The sequence below is a fragment of the Stenella coeruleoalba genome (assembly GCF_951394435.1).
Source record: "Stenella coeruleoalba genome assembly, chromosome: 9".
Classification (NCBI taxonomy): Eukaryota; Metazoa; Chordata; class Mammalia; order Artiodactyla; family Delphinidae; genus Stenella; species Stenella coeruleoalba.
In genome coordinates this window covers 78,538,269-78,561,072 of record NC_137155.1, presented here as the reverse complement: position 1 = coordinate 78,561,072, position 22,804 = coordinate 78,538,269, and the positions used below count along the sequence as shown (strand labels likewise).

Here is a 22,804-nt window from a genome sequence, read left to right as displayed (position 1 = left end):
ATGGAGAATTGCTTTAGATCACATGGTCAGGGAAGAACTTTTTGATATAGAGATATCCATATGAATAACTTAACAAATAAAACTGTGTATACAATTATTGGACCATAAAATGTGGCTGTTTACATATGAGCTTAAGGATCAAATCAAGAGCATCGTCTAGGAGACGGATTTCTTTTGCTCAGCGCCATGGAATAGAGTCAATATAAACAGGATAAATAAAACACTGACAAAGGGAGATTAGATGCCACTCTGGAACTGGAGTGTCTGACATTTGACGCCCTGAACTTTATCCGTTGCCCTAGGGTGTGTGAGACCATGGGAAAAACCATTAAAGATTTCTGTGAGTCTTGGAAGTTTTTGAAATGGCAGCAATAGCCCAAGCCAATTTCTGAGACCCACTCTTCCTCTATGATATTCCTTTCATAAGATTGTCTATTTCAAATCCTTTCGAGAAAAAGATGGAAAGGGGAAGTTACTATACGACTGTCATTGTGCTCTTTTCATATAACAAAAAGGAAAAGTTTGTGATACATTTATGTTGAATGCTTGATAATAACAAACTCCCATGGTCACTAGATATTTGAATGTGTACTTAATTTCTCAGCTCACCTTAATGGGAGTTATATTTTCTTGTTCCTCTGCTTTCCTTTGCAAGACCAGCCTTTAAATTCTTTGACTCCCTGAGACAACAATAAAAATGTATGGTGTTGCTAAAATAGGCCCCAGGATATGGCGAGGAACAACACAGATAGGGCACCTATTATCATGGAATTGACTGTCCAGAGAAGCCATGACTTCCGGGAGCCATAACTGTCCATTTGGAATCACCCGGCTCTCAGGTCCACTGACTCCAGGGTCTTCAGGATGATTCTCTCACCTCCATGATATACTCCGCCTGCTTAATATAGCCTGAAGTTCTATTTAATACTTTTATATGACTTTGATACCTAATCAGTTTCATCCATTTGAAAGAGAAATTCACCAAATTTCCACTAAATTTATGAATTCCTGTCATACGGGGCAGGAAACAGCCTTCACTAACCTACTGGATGATGGCCCTACACAAATTAGGCAACTCAGTAGATAATTGAATGTATACCCGAGAATGAGTTTTTTAACTTTTTTGAAAGGAGATGTTGCCCCAGCACAAGACAGCTGGGGAAATAATAGGGAAAAGCCAACAATATATAATAAAGTAAACGGAAGCAGTCTCTGCATGATGGAAAACACACTATCTAAGCGATTATTTTTCTTGAATTTCTGAAACCATTTCCATCCTCTCTTGTCAGTTTTCACTAATTTATCAGGATCCTTTGCTCAAAGATCAGACTGGAGCTCCTGGAAATACTTCACGACTGATCAGTTTCTGTAATCAGCTTGAACTAATGTCAATGTTTTTCCTGATTCCTCTCAAATAAAAAATTAGGGAAGCCCTGATGCAGGCGACACGGGTTTGATCCTTGGTCCGGGAAGACCCCACATGCCGCGGGCAACTAAGCCCGTGCACCACAGCTGCTGAGCCTGTTTTCTAGAGCCCGTGAGCCATAACTACTGAGCCCGTGAGCCACAACTACTGAAGCCGGCGTGCCTAGAGCCCGTGCTCCACAACAAGAGAAGCCACTGCAATAAGCAGCCCACACACTGCAACGAAGAGTAGCCCCCGCTCGCCGCAACTAGAGAAATCCTGTGCGCAGCAACGAAGACCCAACGCAGCCAAAAATAAATAAATAAATAAAATTGAGTTTTTCAAAAAAAGAAAAAAAATTAGGGAAGCCCTGATATTAGCATTGATAACAGGATCAGGTACTACTGGGAGACAGGGACACTGAATACGTACTGATCAACAGCAGAGGAGATATAATTGGGGTAGGAGGAGGCTAGAACTGTTAAAATGCTCACAGGCTACAGTGTCTGGAAAGTTACAAAGTAGGGATGGTTATACAGGCAAGAAAGCAGGTTAAGTACGCAGTGAGGGCAACAGCACGTGATGCCACAAGAAAATGTCTGCCTTGAAATGCGCCCCATCTTAAGCATTGTTTTTAATCAGATTACACATGATATATAACCAAGGCAAATGTATCAGACCCTGATAGTGTATCAAATACTTTGTAGAGTATAACTCTCTTGGTTGAATTTGAATCTGAATAGCAGCATAATATCCCAAAGGTTCTTTGTAACATTCCTGTTTTCTTGGGAAGTTGAATCCTGTAGGTCATATCTAATCCTCTCCCATGAACACAGATTACTTCACATTTTCACCATCAATCTGTTCTACTCCATTTGCTTCCTCCTCTCAGCCTATACCTGCTCCTCAACTAGAAGGGGGCAGTATGCACCTCTCCAAACTTGTTGCTTTGGTCTAGGCACCAATGTCTGGTGGCTACTGCTTAGTGCAAGTAAAGAGAAAGCAGAGATAGGTCAGCCTAGGTGCTTTGAGTAGAGATATGTTCTCCTCCCTCCCTCCCTCTCTCTCTCTCTTTCCTTCTTTCTTTCTTTTTCTTTTTTCTTTCTTTCTCTTTTCTTCCTTCCTTCATTTTTCTTTCTTCCTTTTCTTTTCTTCCTTCCTTCCTTCCTTTCTTTCTCTCTCTCTCTTTCTTTCTTTCTTTCTTCAGTCTATTTATTTAAGACTTATACAGTGCTAGGCCCCAGATGAAGTTATGTCTAGAGACATGATAGAGAGAGAGAGATGATAGGTGAAAGAAAAAAAGGATAGAGAGAGAGAGAAACTTAATAAATCTTTGCAGCAATAAACCTATAAAGTAGGAAGTGTAATTGACTTCATTTCACGTGTCAGGAAACTCAAGTTTAGCAGAGTTGAGAAACCTGCCCAATGGCTCACATCATCCTGACTTTCCCAAAGTCTGTGCTGTCCAGTAGGTGCTTTCCAAGTCTCCAGCTCTGATGCCAGCATCTCCTAGGCATGTTGACTTACCTTCCCAGCCCTCCCGTTTTTTCTCCTGCTTTTGGTTTATCGTCTCGCCATCATGTCAGCTCACTATAACTTCTGATGCCCTTTGAGAAGACCAGCCCAGGGAGGATTCCCCCCAGGATGGTTCTGATCACCTCAAGGACATGAAGAAGCCTGGGCAGTAAGACACTCAGGGATCTCCTGGTGGGAGATGAACTGTGGCAGAAAGAACCAAAGGAGAAGAGGAGACATTAGCTGAAATAATGGTTTCCCAGTGTGACGCAAAGAAGCCCACGTTCACAAACATGAAGAGAAAACTATATCCATGAGTCTAGTATCTTTACTACCAGCTAGTGGTCAGGACAGTGGGTTCAGGAGGTGGGGATCTGAAAGCTGATTTTACATTCCTTAAGTCATGTTCCCAGCTTGGAAAGAATGGACAAAGGCAAAGTCAGGAGCCCAGAGTCTGTCTGCCTGTGCAGTAACTTTGGTCCTACTAAACCCTGGCCATGAGCTTCCCTGGTGGCTGATTCAGAAAAATGAGGGGAGGGAACATGGAGTTTCCTAAACTGCCCAGGGACATCCAGAACTCAATAAAAACAACAAATAACAAGAATAATGTTTCGCTGTTTCTCTGCATCAAGCAGCATTTTAAGTCTTTTTAAATAAATTAATTCCTTGAATCTTAACATCCTATTTTATCCCCATTTTACAGATGAGGAAGCTGAGACAGAGCAGTTATTTAACTCAAGACATGCTGATCATAAATAGGAGAGCCATATTTCAAACCCAGGAAGTCTGGCGACAGAGCCTGGACTCTCAAAAGCATCATCTTTCTTTAACAAGTATAAATTCTATAGTGTAGCTTTTTTAAAAGTAGAAATGTGGATTTGATGAGACCCAGAGAAGAATTAAATAAACAGACAGCACAGGACGTTTATAAAGACGAATTGTGGAAAATCATTCGTCATGGAAAATTCCAAAACTGGTTATTAAGAAGAATGTTAAGAGCAGCTCTAGCAAACCCTGCCAAGAAAATTCTAAAAACTTAGAAATCAAAGAAGAGTTCTGCAGAGAAAAGTAAGCTTTGGTGGAACCCAAAAAGGGCTAAGACTCTGATCTCTCTTTAAATGAATAAGGAACCTGCAGAGTCACAGACTAATGAGCCACGTTCCACGTCTCCTTTCTCAGGGCTGAGGGGAGCCCTGTTCACTGCTGACCCTGTTACGATGCGCAACTCACTCAGGTTCCTGGGGAATAATCTGTCCTAGAGGATCAGGATATGTAAGGACTGATCTCATTACTTACAGGAGTTTCATTAGTCACCTGAAAATTAAAAGGAGTGCAGATTCAACAAACAAAATCTGCTTGTAAAATGAGGTTGAACGATTTTGAGTGTGTGTTTCCCCCAGGTAAGCTGACTTGTAGTAATAACTCTGCATTGAAAAATACCACCACCATTTTCTCAAATTAGTTGACAACACAAATCTGGGAGGATATCATAAAAAGAAGTTGTCAGCCCATGTCGTGAGACTGTGACAGTTAGTACCACGTGTAATGGCCTGAACTGTGCCCCTCCCCGCACCAAATTCATATGTTGACTCAATTGTGGGGAAAAAAAACTTTTGTCCTTAAAACAACTATAATCTATTTTATAGAATCTTTAGATTTTTGTCATTTTTTTCACTCATTCAATAAAACTTTGAAGCCTATTTTCCATCAGGAATTGTGTAGAATCCTAGTGGATAATGGAAAGTGAGACTAATGTAATCACGGATTTATTTAATAGCCATGAAGAAGCAGTTGGCAATGTGGTTAAGTGTGTCCCTCTAAATTAAAATGCCAGGCCCTTAGCTAGCTATGGGGCCTTGATCATGTAACTGAAGCTCTCCATGCTTCAATATCTTTTTTTAAATTAGAGATTAGGACCTAATTTATAGCAGGATTTTCTTTAATGGATTGAATAAGATAGTGTATACACAACATCTGGCAATAGTAAGCATTCAATAAATGTCATTTATTATTATGGTTGTTATTATTATTATTTCTAGAATAAGAGAGAGCCATTCTACCAATAGCAGAAATTCCAAAGTAGGTAACATAAAAACACCCTGTTGTTTTTTAATCCCCCCTTATCTGCTTTAAAAACTATGAAAGCGTTGAAAGAGATTGTGAAGAGATTTCCTGGAGGGAGCAGCTCCCCTGAGTGGGTCTCCACCCTTCTTCAAGGGGGCAACAGGCTGCACTGTGAGAGTCAGGGAGACAAAGTGAGAGCCAGTGCTTCTTCCTTCCCTTCACCTTAAGGCTTCCACGGAACCGCTTTTAAAGCCTGGAACCTGTTCTTTGCAACTGGAAGATTCTGCAATGCCTGGCATATAGCCGGCACGTGGACCAGACAGGGAAACGTAGAGAAAAGCGTTTGGGAGGTAACTACGCTCCCACCAATGGTGGGGGGAAAGAAATGAGTGATTTTCCTTGTGGACTAGATGTGGGCTCAAAGAAAGAAAAACCTTGTGCCTGGAGCCATTTCAAACTCTTCTAAAATGACAACCTGGCGATTGGGAGGGTGTTGACAGGGACTCCAACAGGGAGAAGGCATGCACAGAATCTGCCCTACACCCCCAGAGACTGGCTGAAGGAGTCATGGCCTGCCAAAGGGAAGGCCACTAGAGAAAGAGCCAGGTTTAAACATCTCCTACAGCTAGAGAAGAAGTTCGTTTATGTCAGGTTTAGTCATCAGGCAAGCAAGAATGTGGCTGCCCCGTCCCCTATTCTCCCCTCCCTCCCCTGATTCATCCTTGGTGTTTTCTGACACGACAGAGAGGGAAAATAAAAAGACTGCATGATGATGTCTCACACTCCCTTTCCCACCTAAGGCACACGGTCAACCAACTGCAGACCCCGGAAGGAGAAGGAAGAGGGGCTGAAATTGGAACTCTGATGGAAGAGTGAAACATGAATGCAAATCTTAGACAGAATACTAGATTTATGACTGGACGGAATATTTAGTGTCTTAAAGTAACCATAATTCATTCTGTGCTTACATATTCTTACCTTTCTTAAGAATGAAAATAAAGGTCACGGACCTGCTCAGTTTTCATCTAGTGACAGAGAAAATCTCTTCTCGGTGAGTAAATTGTAAAGGGTCAGTCGGCGACAAAAATAGCTTTTCATTATGATTACAGCCCAACCATCCTACTTTTTCACTGCATCATGTACACAATTATCAAAAACCCACTCATGGCAGGCACTGTGCTAAGAACCACATCACCGCTACTGTGAGTCAGCACTGAGGAGTGTCTGTGAGCTTGGCACTCTACTAAATTCTTTTCAGGGGTAATCTTCATTGTTCCTCAAACAACTTTATGAAGGACATACCATTGTTGTAGCCATTTGTCCAGTTAGGACAACAAAGTATAGACATCATGTGAAGTAATTTTCACAAGGCCACTTAGTAAATTAAGTGGTCAGCCAGGATTTTATTTCATTTCTAGCAGAGTCATTTATACCTTTACTCTTTTCCACAAGGGTCATTTCTTCTATTTATTATTAAAGTTTTCTTAGAAAGAGGGTCATTTTTTCTATTTATTATTAAAGTTTTCTTACTCAGAAAGATTAGTGTTGACTTAGTGGGGAGCCCACTAGCCTACACCTACATTTTAGTCATCATTTTCTAGCAGTTTCCCAGCGTGTGTCTAGAAGTAGTCCCTTAAAACTTGATTCCATTCCAGCAAGGAGCACAATGCTCCAATAAGCAAATCTGAGTCGAGGTTGTAACAAACCCTCAGTGGATTTAGAAAAGATGGGGTTGAAGTAGAATGTCAAAAGAATTCCAGTGCATCTGAGATAGAAGCAACTGAAGGGGTTTTCTCTCACTCATAGGCCACGTGTTGTGTGTGCATGCAGAGTTCAAACAAGGGGCTTGGACTTCGTTTAGTAACAATTAGAACAGTCAAGTAAACATCTACTAAATGGATACCACGGGATCCATGACTCACATATGCCATGTGAGTAAATGACTTTAATTCACTATATAATCACTGTGTACTAGATATGATCACTCTATAAAACAACCCTATAACACAAATGTAGAAAAACATATTTCCAAGAAAGATGCGGTTGGTAGGACTAGAATCTGAGTAGTTCCCTTGCATTAACGTACATCTCTCCAACCCAAATGACAAATTATGCACATTTAATTGTGTACTGAAATAGCAAATTATACCTTCATCACTGGCTGGTTGTAGAAATTTATAATGAAAAAAGTATTTGGATGATACAAAGATGTTCTGCTTACATTTTCAGGCCTGAAGGAAGAGTTCTTTTTACATAACACCAAGAATGAACGCCTTAAAGCATGACTTAAGCATTTAGTTTCAGGAATTAAAGACTAAGCAGCAGAATAATTCATGAATTCATAAATCATCCATTCCTATTGCAACTATTACCTGACCATCAATAAATCAGAGAAGTAATGCGTTTACTTGTGTGTTACAATTGTATTATTAAAATACAGTGTTTACCACTTGGAGTACAATCTTTATTGTTGTTTTCTGCTATAGATTTTCATTTAGCCTTTGGATAGCATCCATATTCACAAAGTGCTTTGTACTCATTTTGTACTTTTTAGTGGCAGCGTTCTAAGGCTACCTACAATATTGAATGAGAAATCTATCCTCTGGCCTTAAAGAAGGCTCAGGAAAGCCAGGGAAGAGAATGGGTTTTTTTTTTTTTTTTTCTGTGCTCGAAAAAAACCCTGAAATCCATATCTTGTCTAGTTTTTTAAAATCTCTGTTTTGTTTAGTCAATACTGTTTAAATTATTTGTAAAGGTTTAAGGTAAAGAGCTTTAAATATATATCAGTACTTTGAATATGAAGTCGATGGTCTGGAGTCTTTGATTGTCAGTTTCTTGACTCGTTTTCCCTGGTGTTACTCAATACATGATGCTCAATTCCTCCAGGACTAGTAGACGAAGCAGACGGCAGCCCCCTTAGGAAACTGTCTTCGCTTGTTTAATAATTTGTTTGAAACTACTCATGCTGCTGTACTGAAACACTAATGGAAGTAGATGTGTCCACAAAGTTCTCTAGCGAAGAATAAGCTTGCTTTGCTATAAACCAAAGTTCATCACATCAAATGGCCAAGCAAAGGAAAAACAAAAAGCAGTCTCTTTTTGAACTAAGGCTTTCAAAGCCAGACTTCTTTTGCTCAGGTTCTGAGCAGGCCTTAGAATGGAGGAATGGAAGCTGACTTTAGACACCCCCCGAGGCCTTCGCAAGCCCTTGAACAGGAGTAACACCTGTCTAGGTCTTCAGGATCATCTACTAGTCCAACTCTTTCACTTCACATGTGAGTCCTATGCAGCTCAGACATTGAGTTTCCTAATCCTTCTTTGGTCTCCTCCGGTGTATTGAAACAGTAAGGAATTTACACTGAATATCTGCCTTTACCAATTTGGAATATCATTTACTCTTAGCACTAAAATTTAATTCTTATTGTAAATTATTGAAATAAAGTGGTTTATCCTTACCCCTTATCAAGTACTAGATTAATACAGGCAGAGTCACTTTTTTTTAAGTTAGACTAATTGCACTGACATTGCAGTTTGTAGGCCTTAGTGTCATAGGCAGTTGAAACACTTATTTGCATTGTCCTTATTCAAAGATAATTTAAGTAAATAATCTCACAGAATAAACTCAAGTCAGCACCCACCGAAGTCCTAAGTGGCTTTATACATATTACCCTCTACTGTTACAAAGGAGCAATTTGCATTCTGGGCATAGGAAAGTTCAAATCATTGCAACTATTGGAGAGTCAATGTTCTGAATGATTTGCCAGGGGCAGATTGGACATCATAATAAGCTTTATTTACTGTAATCCAGTCCCTGCCAGGAAGATACTCATTTCAGTTTCTTTGGCAAGATCCCAAGGATTTTTTAAAAATAAATGAATAAATATGAAACACTAAATCTGATTTAGTATTCTACATGAATGAACGCAATAGCAAAAAGGATGTATGACCCAGTTTTCTCTGGTTTCTGCTTACAAAGCAGCATATAGTACCGTCTATTAATTGATACACAATTTAAAAAGTGAAATACCAAAAGAATCATCTTTGTCTACTAGATTCTGAATACTATCACTGAACATAGAATCATGTGGCATGGTGCTAATACGTAAATATGAATATCTTGTAAATAAATGAAGTATGGCAGTCTCCCTACCACATAAGTCAACAGAGCATGGAATGCAGGGTACATTGGACCCATATTAGCATACCATGTAATAAAGCAGCACATGAGCCTCTTTATATCATTAATTGAGAAATAAACTGTCAAGCTATGAGTCTGGGAGAGGCACCACTGATGTTTTATTCTGGTGAGAAATCAAACCAAGTGTTTATATGATGTCGTTAGATTCCATAGGACATTTTCTAGAAGAAACATTTTCAGAAGATCTTTAAAACATTTGACACATATTTCTTTCTGCTGCATATGCAACCATTAGCCATTATATTCTTCAATGCAACCATTAGTGCATTTAAGAATATAAACCATTATCAGATAAAACTGGGTCATAAGCCATTTCTGTTAAAAACAAATTGAACACTAGGTAATGGGTAAGTAAAAGGCAAAGCACAAATAAAAAAACGTAAAAACAAAAACAAAAGAAATGTGTATTTACACACACACACACACACACACACACACACACACACAAAGCAAGTTTCTATCAGCTTCAGGCCCAAACTCATCATACCCAGTTAAGGGCCCCAGAAGAACACACGTGGTGAGTGAGCCAGGTGCATGGTCGTCAAGCAGCAGATGAGGGGTTCAGAAATAGCTAGAATGTGTTAAGAGGAAAAGTGGGTGACAGCACAGGTAGAGCCATGGAGGATCCAACTGAAATCAACTGGGTAGAGAAACAGAACCAGGTATGGCACAGATCCAGAGAGTCTGCAAAGAGGAGAGAAAGTCAAGCCTAGGGCTCTGGAACTTAAGCAAAGAGATTTTTGGGGGGCTCCTTCAGCCTTGTCTATGTTGGGGAGGGATGCTGACAAGGACTCCATACCTCCTTAAGCAATCCCTTCTCTTTAATTTCCCTTTCCACCCAGATTGGACATAAAAATATGAAGGAGAGACAGCAAGACAACATAACATGCATTTTGATGGAGTTGAACACAAGTAGAGAGATAGTTCTGAGAAGGTAGACACGGGCCAGAGGGTTAAAGGGCCTTAGCTCCATGGACTTGGACATTCAAGAGCAAAGATAACAAATGTCAATGTGTCTGCTATTCCCTGACCCTCCAGTAAGTTCTGCTTTTGGAATCACTTCTACCTGCAAAGCTTGGACTTTTGAGGTTGACTCTGGCCCCAGCCAATCAGCACAGTGTGTGATTATAAAAGAATGCGATGGATATTTTAAGCAAGACTATCCAAGAGTATACAGACAGATGGTTTTGTCCTTCAGACTACAGGCAGCCTCTAGTTAGGTCCTAATGATTTGAATTTTTATCACTGACTACCATTACTCAGTCAAAAATACCATATGATCAACTTGGGTGGCCATATTTCTTAAATGAGAAGGAGGTATTTATTTTACTGTTCATTTTTTTTTTTTTTTTTGCGGTACGCGGGCCTCTCACTGCTGTGGCCTCTCCTGTTGCGGAGCACAGGCTCCGGACGTGCAGGCTCAGCGGCCATGGCTCACGGGCCCAGCCGCTCCGCCGCATGTGGGATCCTCCTGGACCGGGGCACAAACCCGTGTTCCATGCATCGGCAGACGGACTCTCAACCACTGCACCACCAGGGAAGACCTACTGTTCATTTTGACTAATGATTTAGATCAGTCCTTAACGCCTCAATTTGTGTAGTTCAGAAATTAGGTAGAGTTACGTTGTTCACAGCAATAATAAAGCAGAGTTGGTCAAAACTGGCATTTGCTCATTTCCTCAAGCCTAATAATAGTTACCACAGACATGAACAAGTGAGTCAGACTTCCAGGCTGGGCGGCCCTCCTAACCCTCCTCCTGCCCTTCAGCTTGTCCTTATGGTCTGGGATGCACACACCAGAGTCCATCTTTGGCACTCCTCAGATTCTTGTTTGCTGTTAAAGGGCAGATGAAGGAGGGAGGAAGAGGAAATACACTGAGTGAAATAGGAAAGGTCAGGGGGTGGGGAGGGAGTACACAGAGAGAAAATAAAATGATTTCTCTTCTGTGTTTGGTACAGTCTCTGAAGGTGACTAATTCCAAAATTGTAAAAACAAAGCTCCAAAGTAGTTCAAAGCAGGGACCGAGACAGAGAATCACCTTCTTGTTGACCCCTGCCTGCTCCTACACCCTGTCCTGTCCGGCTCACGCCTTTATCCCTAACTGTGCTGCCTCGCTCCTTCAGCAATCTGCAACCCAGAGAGATGAGTGACATGCAAACTGCAACCCAGAGAGATGAGTGACATGTCTAAGACCCCACAGCTGTTCATCGGTGCCAGAATTCAGACTGTTTTTCCACTATAGACTCATGGACTCTGGAATCAGCGTGGATTTCAGATGCAGGGCCAAAATGATTCTCTCTCCTTGGAATCTAAAAGTAGGGACAAAGAGATTTCGTTAGCCAGGATGAAAGCTTGAACTAAAAGACCAGATGGACTTACGAATTATGCATAAATAGCCAATCTGTAAAAAATAAAGAAAAGAAAGAATGAAGCCAATGCACATCCAAGATGAAGGACGTGTGTGTGTAAGAGATTGAGACAGTGACAGAGAGAGAGACAGAGACAAACATAGAGACAGAAAGAGACAAAGAGAAAGAAACTTGATGATTTTTTCCTTTCCAACTCCTGTGAGGACCAGCTGCACTTATTGAAATTGGATCTTATAAATGCCCCTGTATTCTTTTTTTTTTTTTTTTTTTTGCAGTACGCGGAAATTTTTGATCAGCTACAGCTTAGAGCCCAGCTGGCTCTTTGTGATTGGCTGTCCTTAGCATTTTGACCTGAGGCACTTAGAGGCTTAGATTCTGGTTTGCTTACCTAAGCCACCATGGTACTAGAGACACCTTAGTCTAATGGCCTCCTTGTTTAATTAATTAAACAATAGTTTGAGGAAATTTCTGTTTATTGTAACAACTCCTTAGCTACAGGACTTCTACCAGCTGAAAAGTGGGGTACTTGGTGAGGAATTAAGAAAATGGTACTCTGGCCACAACGAATATTTTATTAGCCCGAGGAATCTTTTGTTTGAATCAGTTGCAGATCTTTCTCTGGAAGGGGCAACAATCACTCAGTGGTTGGTTTAATAGTCTTAATACACACAGCACTGCTGATCCAAGTGTCCCGGGTGACAGAGAAACGCTGAGGCTTCTTCATTTAGCAAAGATTACGTCAGAAACATCCTGCAAACCTGCCCGTTCCAGCTGACCATCAGTGTTCTTTGCTTTCAGAGAGGCCACACTTCTTCCCAAAGATGTTGATAGGATTAAAATACCAAAATTGATATTTTGGGGGTAACATTTGCTATACTATAAACTGAAAAAAAAGTTTAAGTCTATGTAGATTTTTGCATTGGAAGTTTCTTTCTTCCTTTCTTTTCTTTTCTTTTTTTTTCTGTAAATGATTATTTTAACCACTTTTATTACCTTCATACACAAGAAAAGATTTTGACAATGGAAAGACATATTGAAGTTGCCTTCAACTGCCACGAATTTGGTTTTACGAATGAGTGATTATTGTTCTAAAAGTAAAGCAAGCTTCTGAATAAAAGGATGTAAAACTGGGCCAACATATAAACACATTTCTCAATGGCATTTTTATTACTTAAAAGTAAATAGTGAATTCCAGACTACTTGTGTTTAGAATCTCAGTGTGCACTTTACCAGACATACAGATGGGACTGAGTGAGCTTCTCTCATACGGAAAACTACTAACATTGACTAAAGCATACTTTAATATCGGGGTATGATTTTCAATCAAATGTTAAAAGTTAGTGGAGTCACTCAGCTGTCTAACTCCCTTTTTATATAATCAGCTCTCCTTTTAAATACTTTTGTGACACTCAGTTGAATGATTATACACAATAATAAGAGTTATGAAATAGCAATTTGTATTCTCAAAAAAGATAGTCACAAAGGTACATATTAAAACATGAGGCAGTGACTTCTCTGGTGGCGCAGTGGTTAAGAATCTTCCTGCGAATGCAGGGGACACAGGTTCGAGCCCTGGTCCAGGAAGATCCCACATGCTGCAGAGCAACTAAGCCGGTGCGCCACAACTACTAAAGCCCGTGCGCCTAGAGCACGTGCTCCGCAACAAAAGAAACCACCGCAATGAGGAGCCCGTGCACCACAACAAAGAGTAGCCCCCTCTCGCCACATCTAGAGAAAGCCCACAAGCAGCAACGAAGATCCAACACAGCCAAACATAAATTAATTAAAAATAAATTAGGCAGACTTTGGATGGACAACAGGAAAATAATTCCCCATAAATCAGCTCACCAGGTAGTTCAAGTACATTAAGAAACTATTGAAAGAATCACAAATGTCACGAATGGAATTCTAGATCGTGAAGAAATACCTACCGTACCTCAAGTCCAGAACAGATTCGTGACAGCAGTAACAACCCTCCTTGGAGGAGCACCCTTTCATCGTGTCTCTAATTTCACAACAGTATTTCCATTGCCCCTTATTTGTGAATTACATTTTAAATGATTTCACACTCTGAAGTAACTGCAAACAAACCAGATGACTGTCAGGATTGGAAGCCATCACTGTGTTATGGTTTGACATTTTTTTTAATTTATTTCTTTTTTTTTATTAAAGTATAGTTGATTTAACGCTCTGCCATTTTTTTTTTAATGTAACTTTACCACCAAGTCACTAACGTAGCACATTTACCCACCTAAGGTTTAAAGTGCAGAGGAGACTTCATCTTTTCAAAGTAGAAAGCAAAAAGTTAAGCAGTCAACCACAGCAAGACTTGGGTGTGAGGGAATCTTTAAAACCAAAGTCCATCCTGCCATTAAAAAAGTTAAGAAAATTTTCTTTGGTGTTCTTTACCAAGTTACCTGATTATAACCAAATATTGGGGGACCCCCCCCATAAGTCAATCAGCAACCTCACTAAAATGCTACCTGTGACACTGTCTTTAAAATAATATCATACTAAATTAAAGACCATCCTTCTTCTCAGCCCACAGAGTGAGACTTAAGAGGCTCAGAAATTCCCAATTCACTCAAGAATGAGTTATATTTCTTTAATTAAGGTGAAAGACGCCTTGTCTATTCAGAGTTAGAGATGGAATTCTAACACAGTGACTTAAGATGTAAGTGAATACTACTGCCTTGGAGTCGTGGGAAGGAGAAATAGTATGAGAGTCCCTGAAGGACTGGATAAAATAATTCTCTGGGGGAAAGAGAAAGTTGTGTGGAAAAGTAGGCTGAGAGACTTAAAAGGACATTATAACATTGCTGAGTATAACCCCTATTTAATAAGGTTCTTATGGTTCTTTAGAAATAAATAGCTTGGAAGAAATCCAAAAGGCCCTACTTTAAAGTATATTGTACTTTATAGCAAGCATCAAATGCATTAGCTTAGGTCATGCTTCTCTCCTGTACTCTTCCAGCATATGCATCCAGGACATGTATAGCATTTAAAAAATCTTGCATCTTTTTCTATACATTTCAGTGAAAAGATATCATTCATACCCCTTGTGCTAAAACAAAATATAAAATATTACCTGCCACTGAAGATGAAACACCATTTACAAAATCTTTCTCACTGCCAGGGTTATTAACATTGAAGAATACTGGGGTGAAACGGCAGTGATATACTCACAAAATACACATTCACACACCATCATTGACCATTATTGTTAAAATTATAATGGTCACATGGCTTAGTGCTTCAGAGGGTGTCTTGTTAATTCAGACTCTTTTCCGAAATGAACATATTCTCTCTGATAAAGAAAACATATTTCCCTGTTGAGTTCTAAAGTGATTTCTCATCACTTCAAAATACACAGACAAGATGAGTAATGGAATTGGCGTGGTTGTAACAGAAAAATAAAAGGCTAGAAAGGAAATAATGCAGTAAATAAAAGACATTTTAAATGATGTCATTTTAAAGATATACAAGAAAATATAAAAGCTGCCTTTCTGATGAGAGGAAATTGGGAGTGTGGGAGTGAATGAGAGGAGATAATTTTTACTTTAACTTAATTTTTACTTTAAGGCTTTCCATCCTAATAGCTTTTAATTCTGTGCATGAATCACTTTTATAGTGAAGTCAAAGTCCCCAAAATGTACCAAGGGATATGTCTGAACATTAACAAAGCAGTGCTATTTTACAGAATTCATTTGGATGTCAGTAGCATCCAAGGGGAGTTCCTTTGACTTTTTTTTTTCAGTTGGACATATAGTCCTTAGGCCCATGCGATACTCTGAGGATAACAGGGTGAAAAGATGGTTCCTCAGTAAGAGCAGGGCTCTGCTGAACCAAATACGGAGCTGCCTCTTTGCAGAATGTTTGTGGAATAGTACCACCATTATTTAAGCCACTTTATTAGGAGATTCTTTTATTTCTAGCTAAAAGCTAGAGGAGTACTGAGAGTAAGTGAGGTGGATGTTCCGAGACTCACAATCCTGCAGGTATTAGGGAAATTTTCTTGAAGACGCTAACACAGAGCTGGGTCTCTCAGGTTTGGAAGCAGTTACCAGTGGACAAGGTACAAGGTGAAAAAGCCCTGAGTAAGGAACAGATTCTTTGATCTTCTGAACACTAGAGAATAAACTCTTTGTATACAGTGATTGACAGGTGTAAGATCTCTATTCTTGAAAACTTCAAAAAAAAGTAATTTTCATATATCAGAATTACTTCAATTGTGAGAGATTGAGAGCAAATATCTGTAAAGAAATAACATGAAGCAAAAGCATAATAGAAGAAAAAACTATAAAAGTCTGACTGCCAATTTATTCTCCATTGCATGCATACAAAACTACTATCTAGCTGAGGAATGTATACATATCACAAAAATTTTATTTTGACTTGTAGAAAGCTTTATATAAGGTCAACTGCCACAAAATAATAGGAAGCATCTACTGAATGCTTAGAATGCCAAATACTGTTCTCAGCTCTTCACATATATTAATTCATTTCATTCTTATAACAACTCTAATAAGGAAGTACTATTATTTCTACATCTTTACAAATGAGAACACAGGCAGGTTAAGTGACTGGCTCAAGCCACACAACTGGGATAGGGCAGAAATGGGATTAGTACCCAGGTAGCCTAGTCCTAGTATTGAGATCTATTCTACCATTTCTCCATGTTAGTTGCGTACCATCTTTATATATTTTCTCCACCTCAGTGTTACAACGTATAGTTTTTTGTATACTCTAGGATCTCAACCAATATCATTTAACAATTTTCCTATTACCCTATGGTTGTAAAAGGTTTGTGCTCTTTTTATATTTTGAGCTAGAGATTGGAAGAACTCTTCAAACGCAAAAATAATGTTTCTTTTCATTGAAACACTCATTTTAAATTGCTTTTTTCAAAAATGGATTTGGATTTGTTCAGATTCACCCAAACAGTTGGTCCCTAATCCACTGGAGGCCAAATGTTGTGCATTAATGAGAAAAGGGCACAGGATTTGACCTCAAGATCACCAACAAAAGGTTATTCAAACAAAATTTTAAACATATCATCACAATCCATAATTTTGATTAATTCTATAAAATTAGCATTTTCCCTTACCATTTAGAAAGAAATCTAAATGCAACAGTGAGAACAAGGAAAAAGAAACAATATTCATCATTGAAAAACTAGCAAAATAATGACTCTCCCCCCAAATTTAACAGATGAACAAGGCTGAAGAGGTGTCAATGCAGTGAGATGCAGTAGGTTTATAAGGAAGAGTCAAGACAAGAATCTAATCTTTGCACAAAAAGGATCAAGGTACACATCTCCAGAGTAGACCCTGATGTGCACACCCTCAGATACACATCTAAAATTAACAAAACTGCAAGCATGCTAGAGATGAGAGCTTCAGTTAATCCAGTTTGGTTCTAATAAGCAGAAGAGAGTTAAATACAGAATTACACAGATAAGCCATATTTGCAAGAAACAGCTGACCTCCTGTAAGGAAGGAAGACAAATTTTGAATGGTAAACCAGACCTACAGCTCTTGATGTCTACTGATTGGGGAAAAGAAAAGACTAGAAGTATTAACTTATGAAAATGCAGAGACATAGGAAAATGCCTACAAACTTGGAAAATGGCTCTGAGTCCTACTCCTTAAATCACTGGTACAGGAACTCAATCAAAGATGAGTGATCAAAATGAAGCCAGCAGAAAATCTTTTTTAAAAAGGACACTACCAGAATAAAGGGAGAAAAGAACAAGAAAAACAAAGGCATTTAAGAACACTCACCACAAAAATACTGTCATAGTGCAAACAAAACTATGGCAAAGTATACCACCTTGAATGTAAAAATCTGGCTGAAGCAATTGCCTCTGTAAAGCGAATGCATGACGTCAAGGTGGAAGAGATTAGTAAACAATCAGAGGCAAAGTGTAAGAGAGAGAGAGAGAGAGAGAAGGCAGAAAACATCAGTATGAGGGATGGAAATGGGAGCATAACTATAGATCCCACAGACATTAAAAAGATACGAAGATATCAACTTTTACCCATAGATTTGGAATTTTACATAAATAGAATATTTCTAGAAAGACACAAATGCCAAAACCGACACGAAAAGAAATTGAATATGTAAATGATCCTATAAGTATTAAACTAATTCCATCTGTAGTTAAAAGCCTTCCCACAAAAATAATCCCCAGGTATGTATAGCTTTATTAATAAATTCTACCAACACTTAAGAAAGAGACAACACCATTCTTATACACACTCAGACTATAGAAAAGTAGCAAAATCTTTCCAACTCATTTTATGAGGGCAGAAACATCTTAATCTCAAAAACTGAAAGAAAAAACATCAGTCTCTCAGGAACATAAATTTAAAATCTTAAACAAAATATTAACAAGACACATCCAGCAAAATACAACAGGTATAATCTTTCAGGATAAAAGGAGGTTTATTCTAAGAATGCAAGTATAATTTAACATGAAAAATTAATCAATGGAATTCACCACAGAAACAGAATGGAGTAGGCTCTTCACCTCTCTTTGTATCCATGACTTTTGTCATTTAAATTGGCCTTCCCTCTCAACTACATTTGGAATGCATTTCCCTTTTCTTTGACTTGGAGCTCAGCTACGCGATTTTTCTGGCCAAGGATATTTTACAGTAGAGGAGGCAGAGACTTGAAATCGCTCACTTGGGTGGGCTTGATACCTTGTACTTCTGCCATCACCATTAGAAGAACATGCCTTGACTAGCCAACCGGTCCCAAGATGAGTCTCACAAACCTGAACAGAGCCCTTCCAGCTGACCTGAAGATCTGTGAGGATCAATGACTGTTGTTTAAGGCATTAAGTTTCAGGATGGTTAGTCTGCTGCATTATCGTGACGTTAACTAACCAAAATGGGACTGGATGCTGCTTTAACAAAAAACTAATATACGTAGCATCAGTTTGGGACCAGAGAGTAGAAGGTGAGAAAAATGTTGAGTCTTGAAAATTGGCAAGGAACTAATACAAGACACTGAAAAAATGATGACCTATGTTATGCAGTGGCAACACTGTCGCTACTATTACATGGAAGATGTAAAATATAACTAATGAATTTGTAAGGCCAACTGGCCCGAGGCAGGGGAACACAATCAGATTCACAGGCTGCATCAGACCGAAACTCTCCGGACCACCCAGTTCCAGGAACTGACCTGGGGACTCTGAACCCGGCCCAGCCTTCCCGCCTTTCGAGGGGCGGGACCAACGATCCCCCAGGACACCAGAAAAGACCACCAAATAAGGAATACCCTGCGCCCTCCCAGATTCACCACACCCCTTTCCCTTCTTCCCCTATAAAATCTTGCCCAACCCTCGCCCGGGTGCGACTTCTCTGGCCCCTTTCTCTCGGACCAGTGAACCTCGCCCGGGAGTGCTCCCTAATAAAGCTCACTTGAAACTTTCCTTTGTTTCGCGGTGCCGTTTGTTAAGATCCGACCTTACAGAATTTATAGTCTAAGGAAAGATGTTTTCTAGGCAGGACATTCAAAGCTTCAGCTGATCGCTTTTGCTTCATGAAGTAAGGCACTTCAAAGCAAGGATAAATTCAGAAAACAACTGCCCAGTTTGTAAACAGACTTTAAAAGGATATAAGGAGGCCAGAACTTGCTAGGTTGAAAAATAAAACTGTTTCTCATCTACACATGTCCAGAGAGTTACAGATTCTCAAAATATGATACAGACTGGGGGTGGGGTGATTAAATCAAGACTTTGGCCATTTGATTAAGCTTGGTAGTAAAAACCAAATCATGGATGAAGTAGTCATGCCCTATGTGAAGAGCTCTAAAAAATTAAGGTGGCATCTAGTAGATCCTTCCAGCTGAATAAAAAACAACTAGAAAGCTTAAGGACTTGGTCCCATAGAAACATAAGACGCAAAATATCCATAATTAAGTCTAAAGAAAAAAAGAAACGTCTTTGAAAGAACTATACAGTAAGGATTTGACAAAGAGTTGAGTGAAATCAAATACATAATCAACAAGCTTTGTAAGAGATCTCTATTAGCAAAAGTGTCACCACACTTGGCTAAAAAAAGACAGATACTGTTTGAGATTTTTAAAAAATCTCTTAGTCCTCAACTTTCTACAGGCAGGAAACAGGACAATAAAACTACTCATCTGCTCCCCCAAAAGGCATATGTTTTTTTCCAAGGCATACTTTTTAATGCCTTCCTCAGAAAAAGCCAGGAAGAATAATGGAAAAGGAAAGGTATCCCAGAGGGTACAAGCAAGAGCAAGGAGAACTGATGGGAAGCCATTCTCAGACAGCAAAATAGGTTAATTAAGGAGTATTTTCTGTCTCTAAATAGGGAGAGATGCTAGCATTTTACCAGTGGAATTTCAGAATTGCCTTGGACTAGTGACGACTATATACCTCCTTTCTCCCATTATCTGAGAGCATTTATTATGTTGTCCTGACCATGGTTCAATGTTGCCTATAAATGGGGAGGATAATTTGACCTTTTTGGTTTATTGGTCTCTAGATGGGGAGGAGCAGCCTCTTGATCTCATCTTAAGGCACATGTTGTGCATTGTGAGGTTTGGGGGATCCCAAGATAAGAGTGTAGTTTGCAGGTGAAGTGTTGTGAATAACTGTGGCCAAAGAACGGAATGTGGAAGATCTTTTTATTGGCCCTTCCCTGCGTCCATGCCCTTTGTCATGGAATTTTGAAGTTCTCCTGGTGGCAGAGTGGGTTCTCCTCCTTTTGACATAGGACTAAGCCATACTTGCTTTGGCCAGTGAGATATTAATAGATCTGACGCAGATGATTGTCTTTTTTTTTTTTTTTTTTTTGTGGTACGCGGGCCTCTCACTGTTGTGGCCTCTCCCTTTGCGGAGCACAGGCTCCGGACGCGCAGGCTCAGCGGCCATGGCTCACGGGCCCAGCCGCTCCGCGGCATGTGGGATCTTCCCGGACCGGGGCACGAACCCGCGTCCCCTGCATCGGCAGGCGGACTCTCAACCACTGCGCCACCAGGGAAGCCTGATTGTCATTTTAAGTTGCTGAGTTTAGGGGTGATTTGTTATGCAGTTCTATAGTGACACTAGCTTTCCAACACATAGACTAAAGAAGAATCATATGGTCATTCCAGTGACTTAAGGAAAAATATTTGATTAAATTCAACATCAATTCATGATTAAAAAAAAAAACTTGCAGCAAATAAAAGAGAATTTCCTTATTTTAATAAAGGATCCCCCAACCCTCCAAAAAGAACTGCACCAAACATACTTAATGGTGTATGTTGAAAGCATTCTTTCTAAGATAAGAAATGAGACAGGGATATTTTTCCCATTTCTATTCCAACTGTAGTGAAGAAAAAAGATATAAAAATGAAGGAGAAAAAAACTAGAAGAAAACTTTTTACACACAAACGTACACACATTATGTATATAGAGAATACCAAAGGATACGCAAATTATTAGGATTAAAACTTAATGTCTAAAAATCAACTGTGTTTCTCTATAGTAGCCACAAAGTATACTACTTCTGCAATAAAAAATAAAACAACTTCAGGATTTATTCATTCAACGAACACTGTATATAATTAGAATATTTATCATTAACAATGATGCTTATTAAAGGAGAAGCCTTATACAAAACTAAGATGCTTCTTGGGTTTGGTTTCTTTAACCACTGGAATTTATTTAGTGCATGCTTGAACAGGGTTTTTTGTTTTGTTTAGTTTGGGGTTTGGATTTTTAAATGATTAGTTCAGAACTCTTCTGGTATAACAGGTCCCTTGGGCTCATGAGAAGTCTGATAGAAAATTGTGAAGATATTCATTCAATTTCCTTGTCCCATGCTCACCGTGAATAGTTCTGAATTTGCCATTATTTATTATTTTCAGCATTCAAAAATCAACATCAGTGCTCCGGTTCAAGATGGTGACTAAAGAGGATCCTGAACTCACCCCCACCCACAGACTCATCAAATCTACAGCTACATAGGGAACAACTTCCTCTGAAAAAAAGCTAAAAACTGTCCGAGTCACTCCCACACATCTGGTAGAGGAGAGAAGCCCATGGAAGCCGGTGGAAGAGGCTGGGCCACCATCTCGCCAGACATCCCCACCCCCATGTCAGAGGGAACTCAAAACCCAGAGCTTCTCCTTAAGAAGCAAAGGATTTGAACTCCACACCAGGCACTCCCAACTTTTAAGACCTGCCCCCGAGAGATGAACCCCCCAACCATCTAGCTTTGAAAATCAACAGGGTTCACGTCCCCGAGACCCACAAGGTTATAAGCGCCTGAGAAACAGCTCTTAAACGGCTCGCGCGCTCGGACTCACCAGCTCCAGGACCCAGGGAGGGAGCGGCAGGTCCAGGGACACCCGTTCTTTGTGGGACAGGCCCACTGGCTGGTCTTGGCGCATCAGCCTGAGGGGCAGGGGGTCTAACCTGACAAACGTTTGGGGGCCTGCATACTCTCCGGGATGGAGATGGCCGGGAGCCATCTTTTCTTCCTTTTTTCCTCCCCGGTGGACGTCGTCCTCCTGCTTTCCCTATGCCCGGCTGCAGCTCACTGCTGCCTCCCAGGTGGAAGCTCATACACTCGTCTGGTGCCCTGGTTTTGCAGTTGCCACCCAGGGAACACCTCGGAATCTGCCGGCCACGGGGCTTATGCTTGGGGTCCCACAGGACTGCATATATTTGCATATTTTCAAAGCTGCTGCCCGAGGGTCTGGCTTCCAATCTGCCTGAATCTCGGTGCTGCCTAAATTCCTCACTTTGGAACACTGACGTCTTGGAAAGCCTTCAACTAGTGGGAGCCACTAAAAATAAAATAGGCCACTTGCACGGTCACAAAAGTTTAAGCGACAACCAAGAGCCAGGGCAGGGTTGAACGATGACACTCTTCTCCTACCCAAGGCGTCTCCTTTAAGACCGGGAAAGGGGGCTGTTTATCTAACGCATAGACACCAACACAGAGTCGAGCAAAACGAAGAAATCGAAGACTATGTTCCAAACAAAAGAAAAGATAGAACCTCAAAAAAATCAATGTCATGTTCAGCCGCATCATAAAAAAGGCCTTGTCAAATAGAATGTAGTATTTGCTCTTCCTTCTTCTATAAAATTGTTTTATTGTGGTCTTGTTGTTGTTGTTTGTTTGTTTTTAAAGCCTCCTCTATGTCTTCAAGTGTTTCTAGGTCAATCTAAGTCCTTTTAAACCTTAGACATGCTGTAAAGACAGGGAGAAGCAGGGAACTGGATG

At 40.0% G+C, this 22,804-nt stretch overlaps 1 long non-coding RNA gene across 1 annotated transcript in view; it reads right to left on the bottom strand.

Moving 5' to 3' along the window:
* The window catches only part of LOC307191926, a 131,566-nt gene extending 109,228 nt beyond the window's left edge, over positions 1 to 22,338 (bottom strand). Inside the window, exon 1 of the long non-coding RNA XR_013829901.1 lies at positions 21,991 to 22,338. This is a non-coding gene — a long non-coding RNA (uncharacterized lncRNA). The remainder of the gene's footprint in view (positions 1 to 21,990) is intronic.
* Between the last annotated feature and the right edge of the window lie 466 nt (positions 22,339 to 22,804).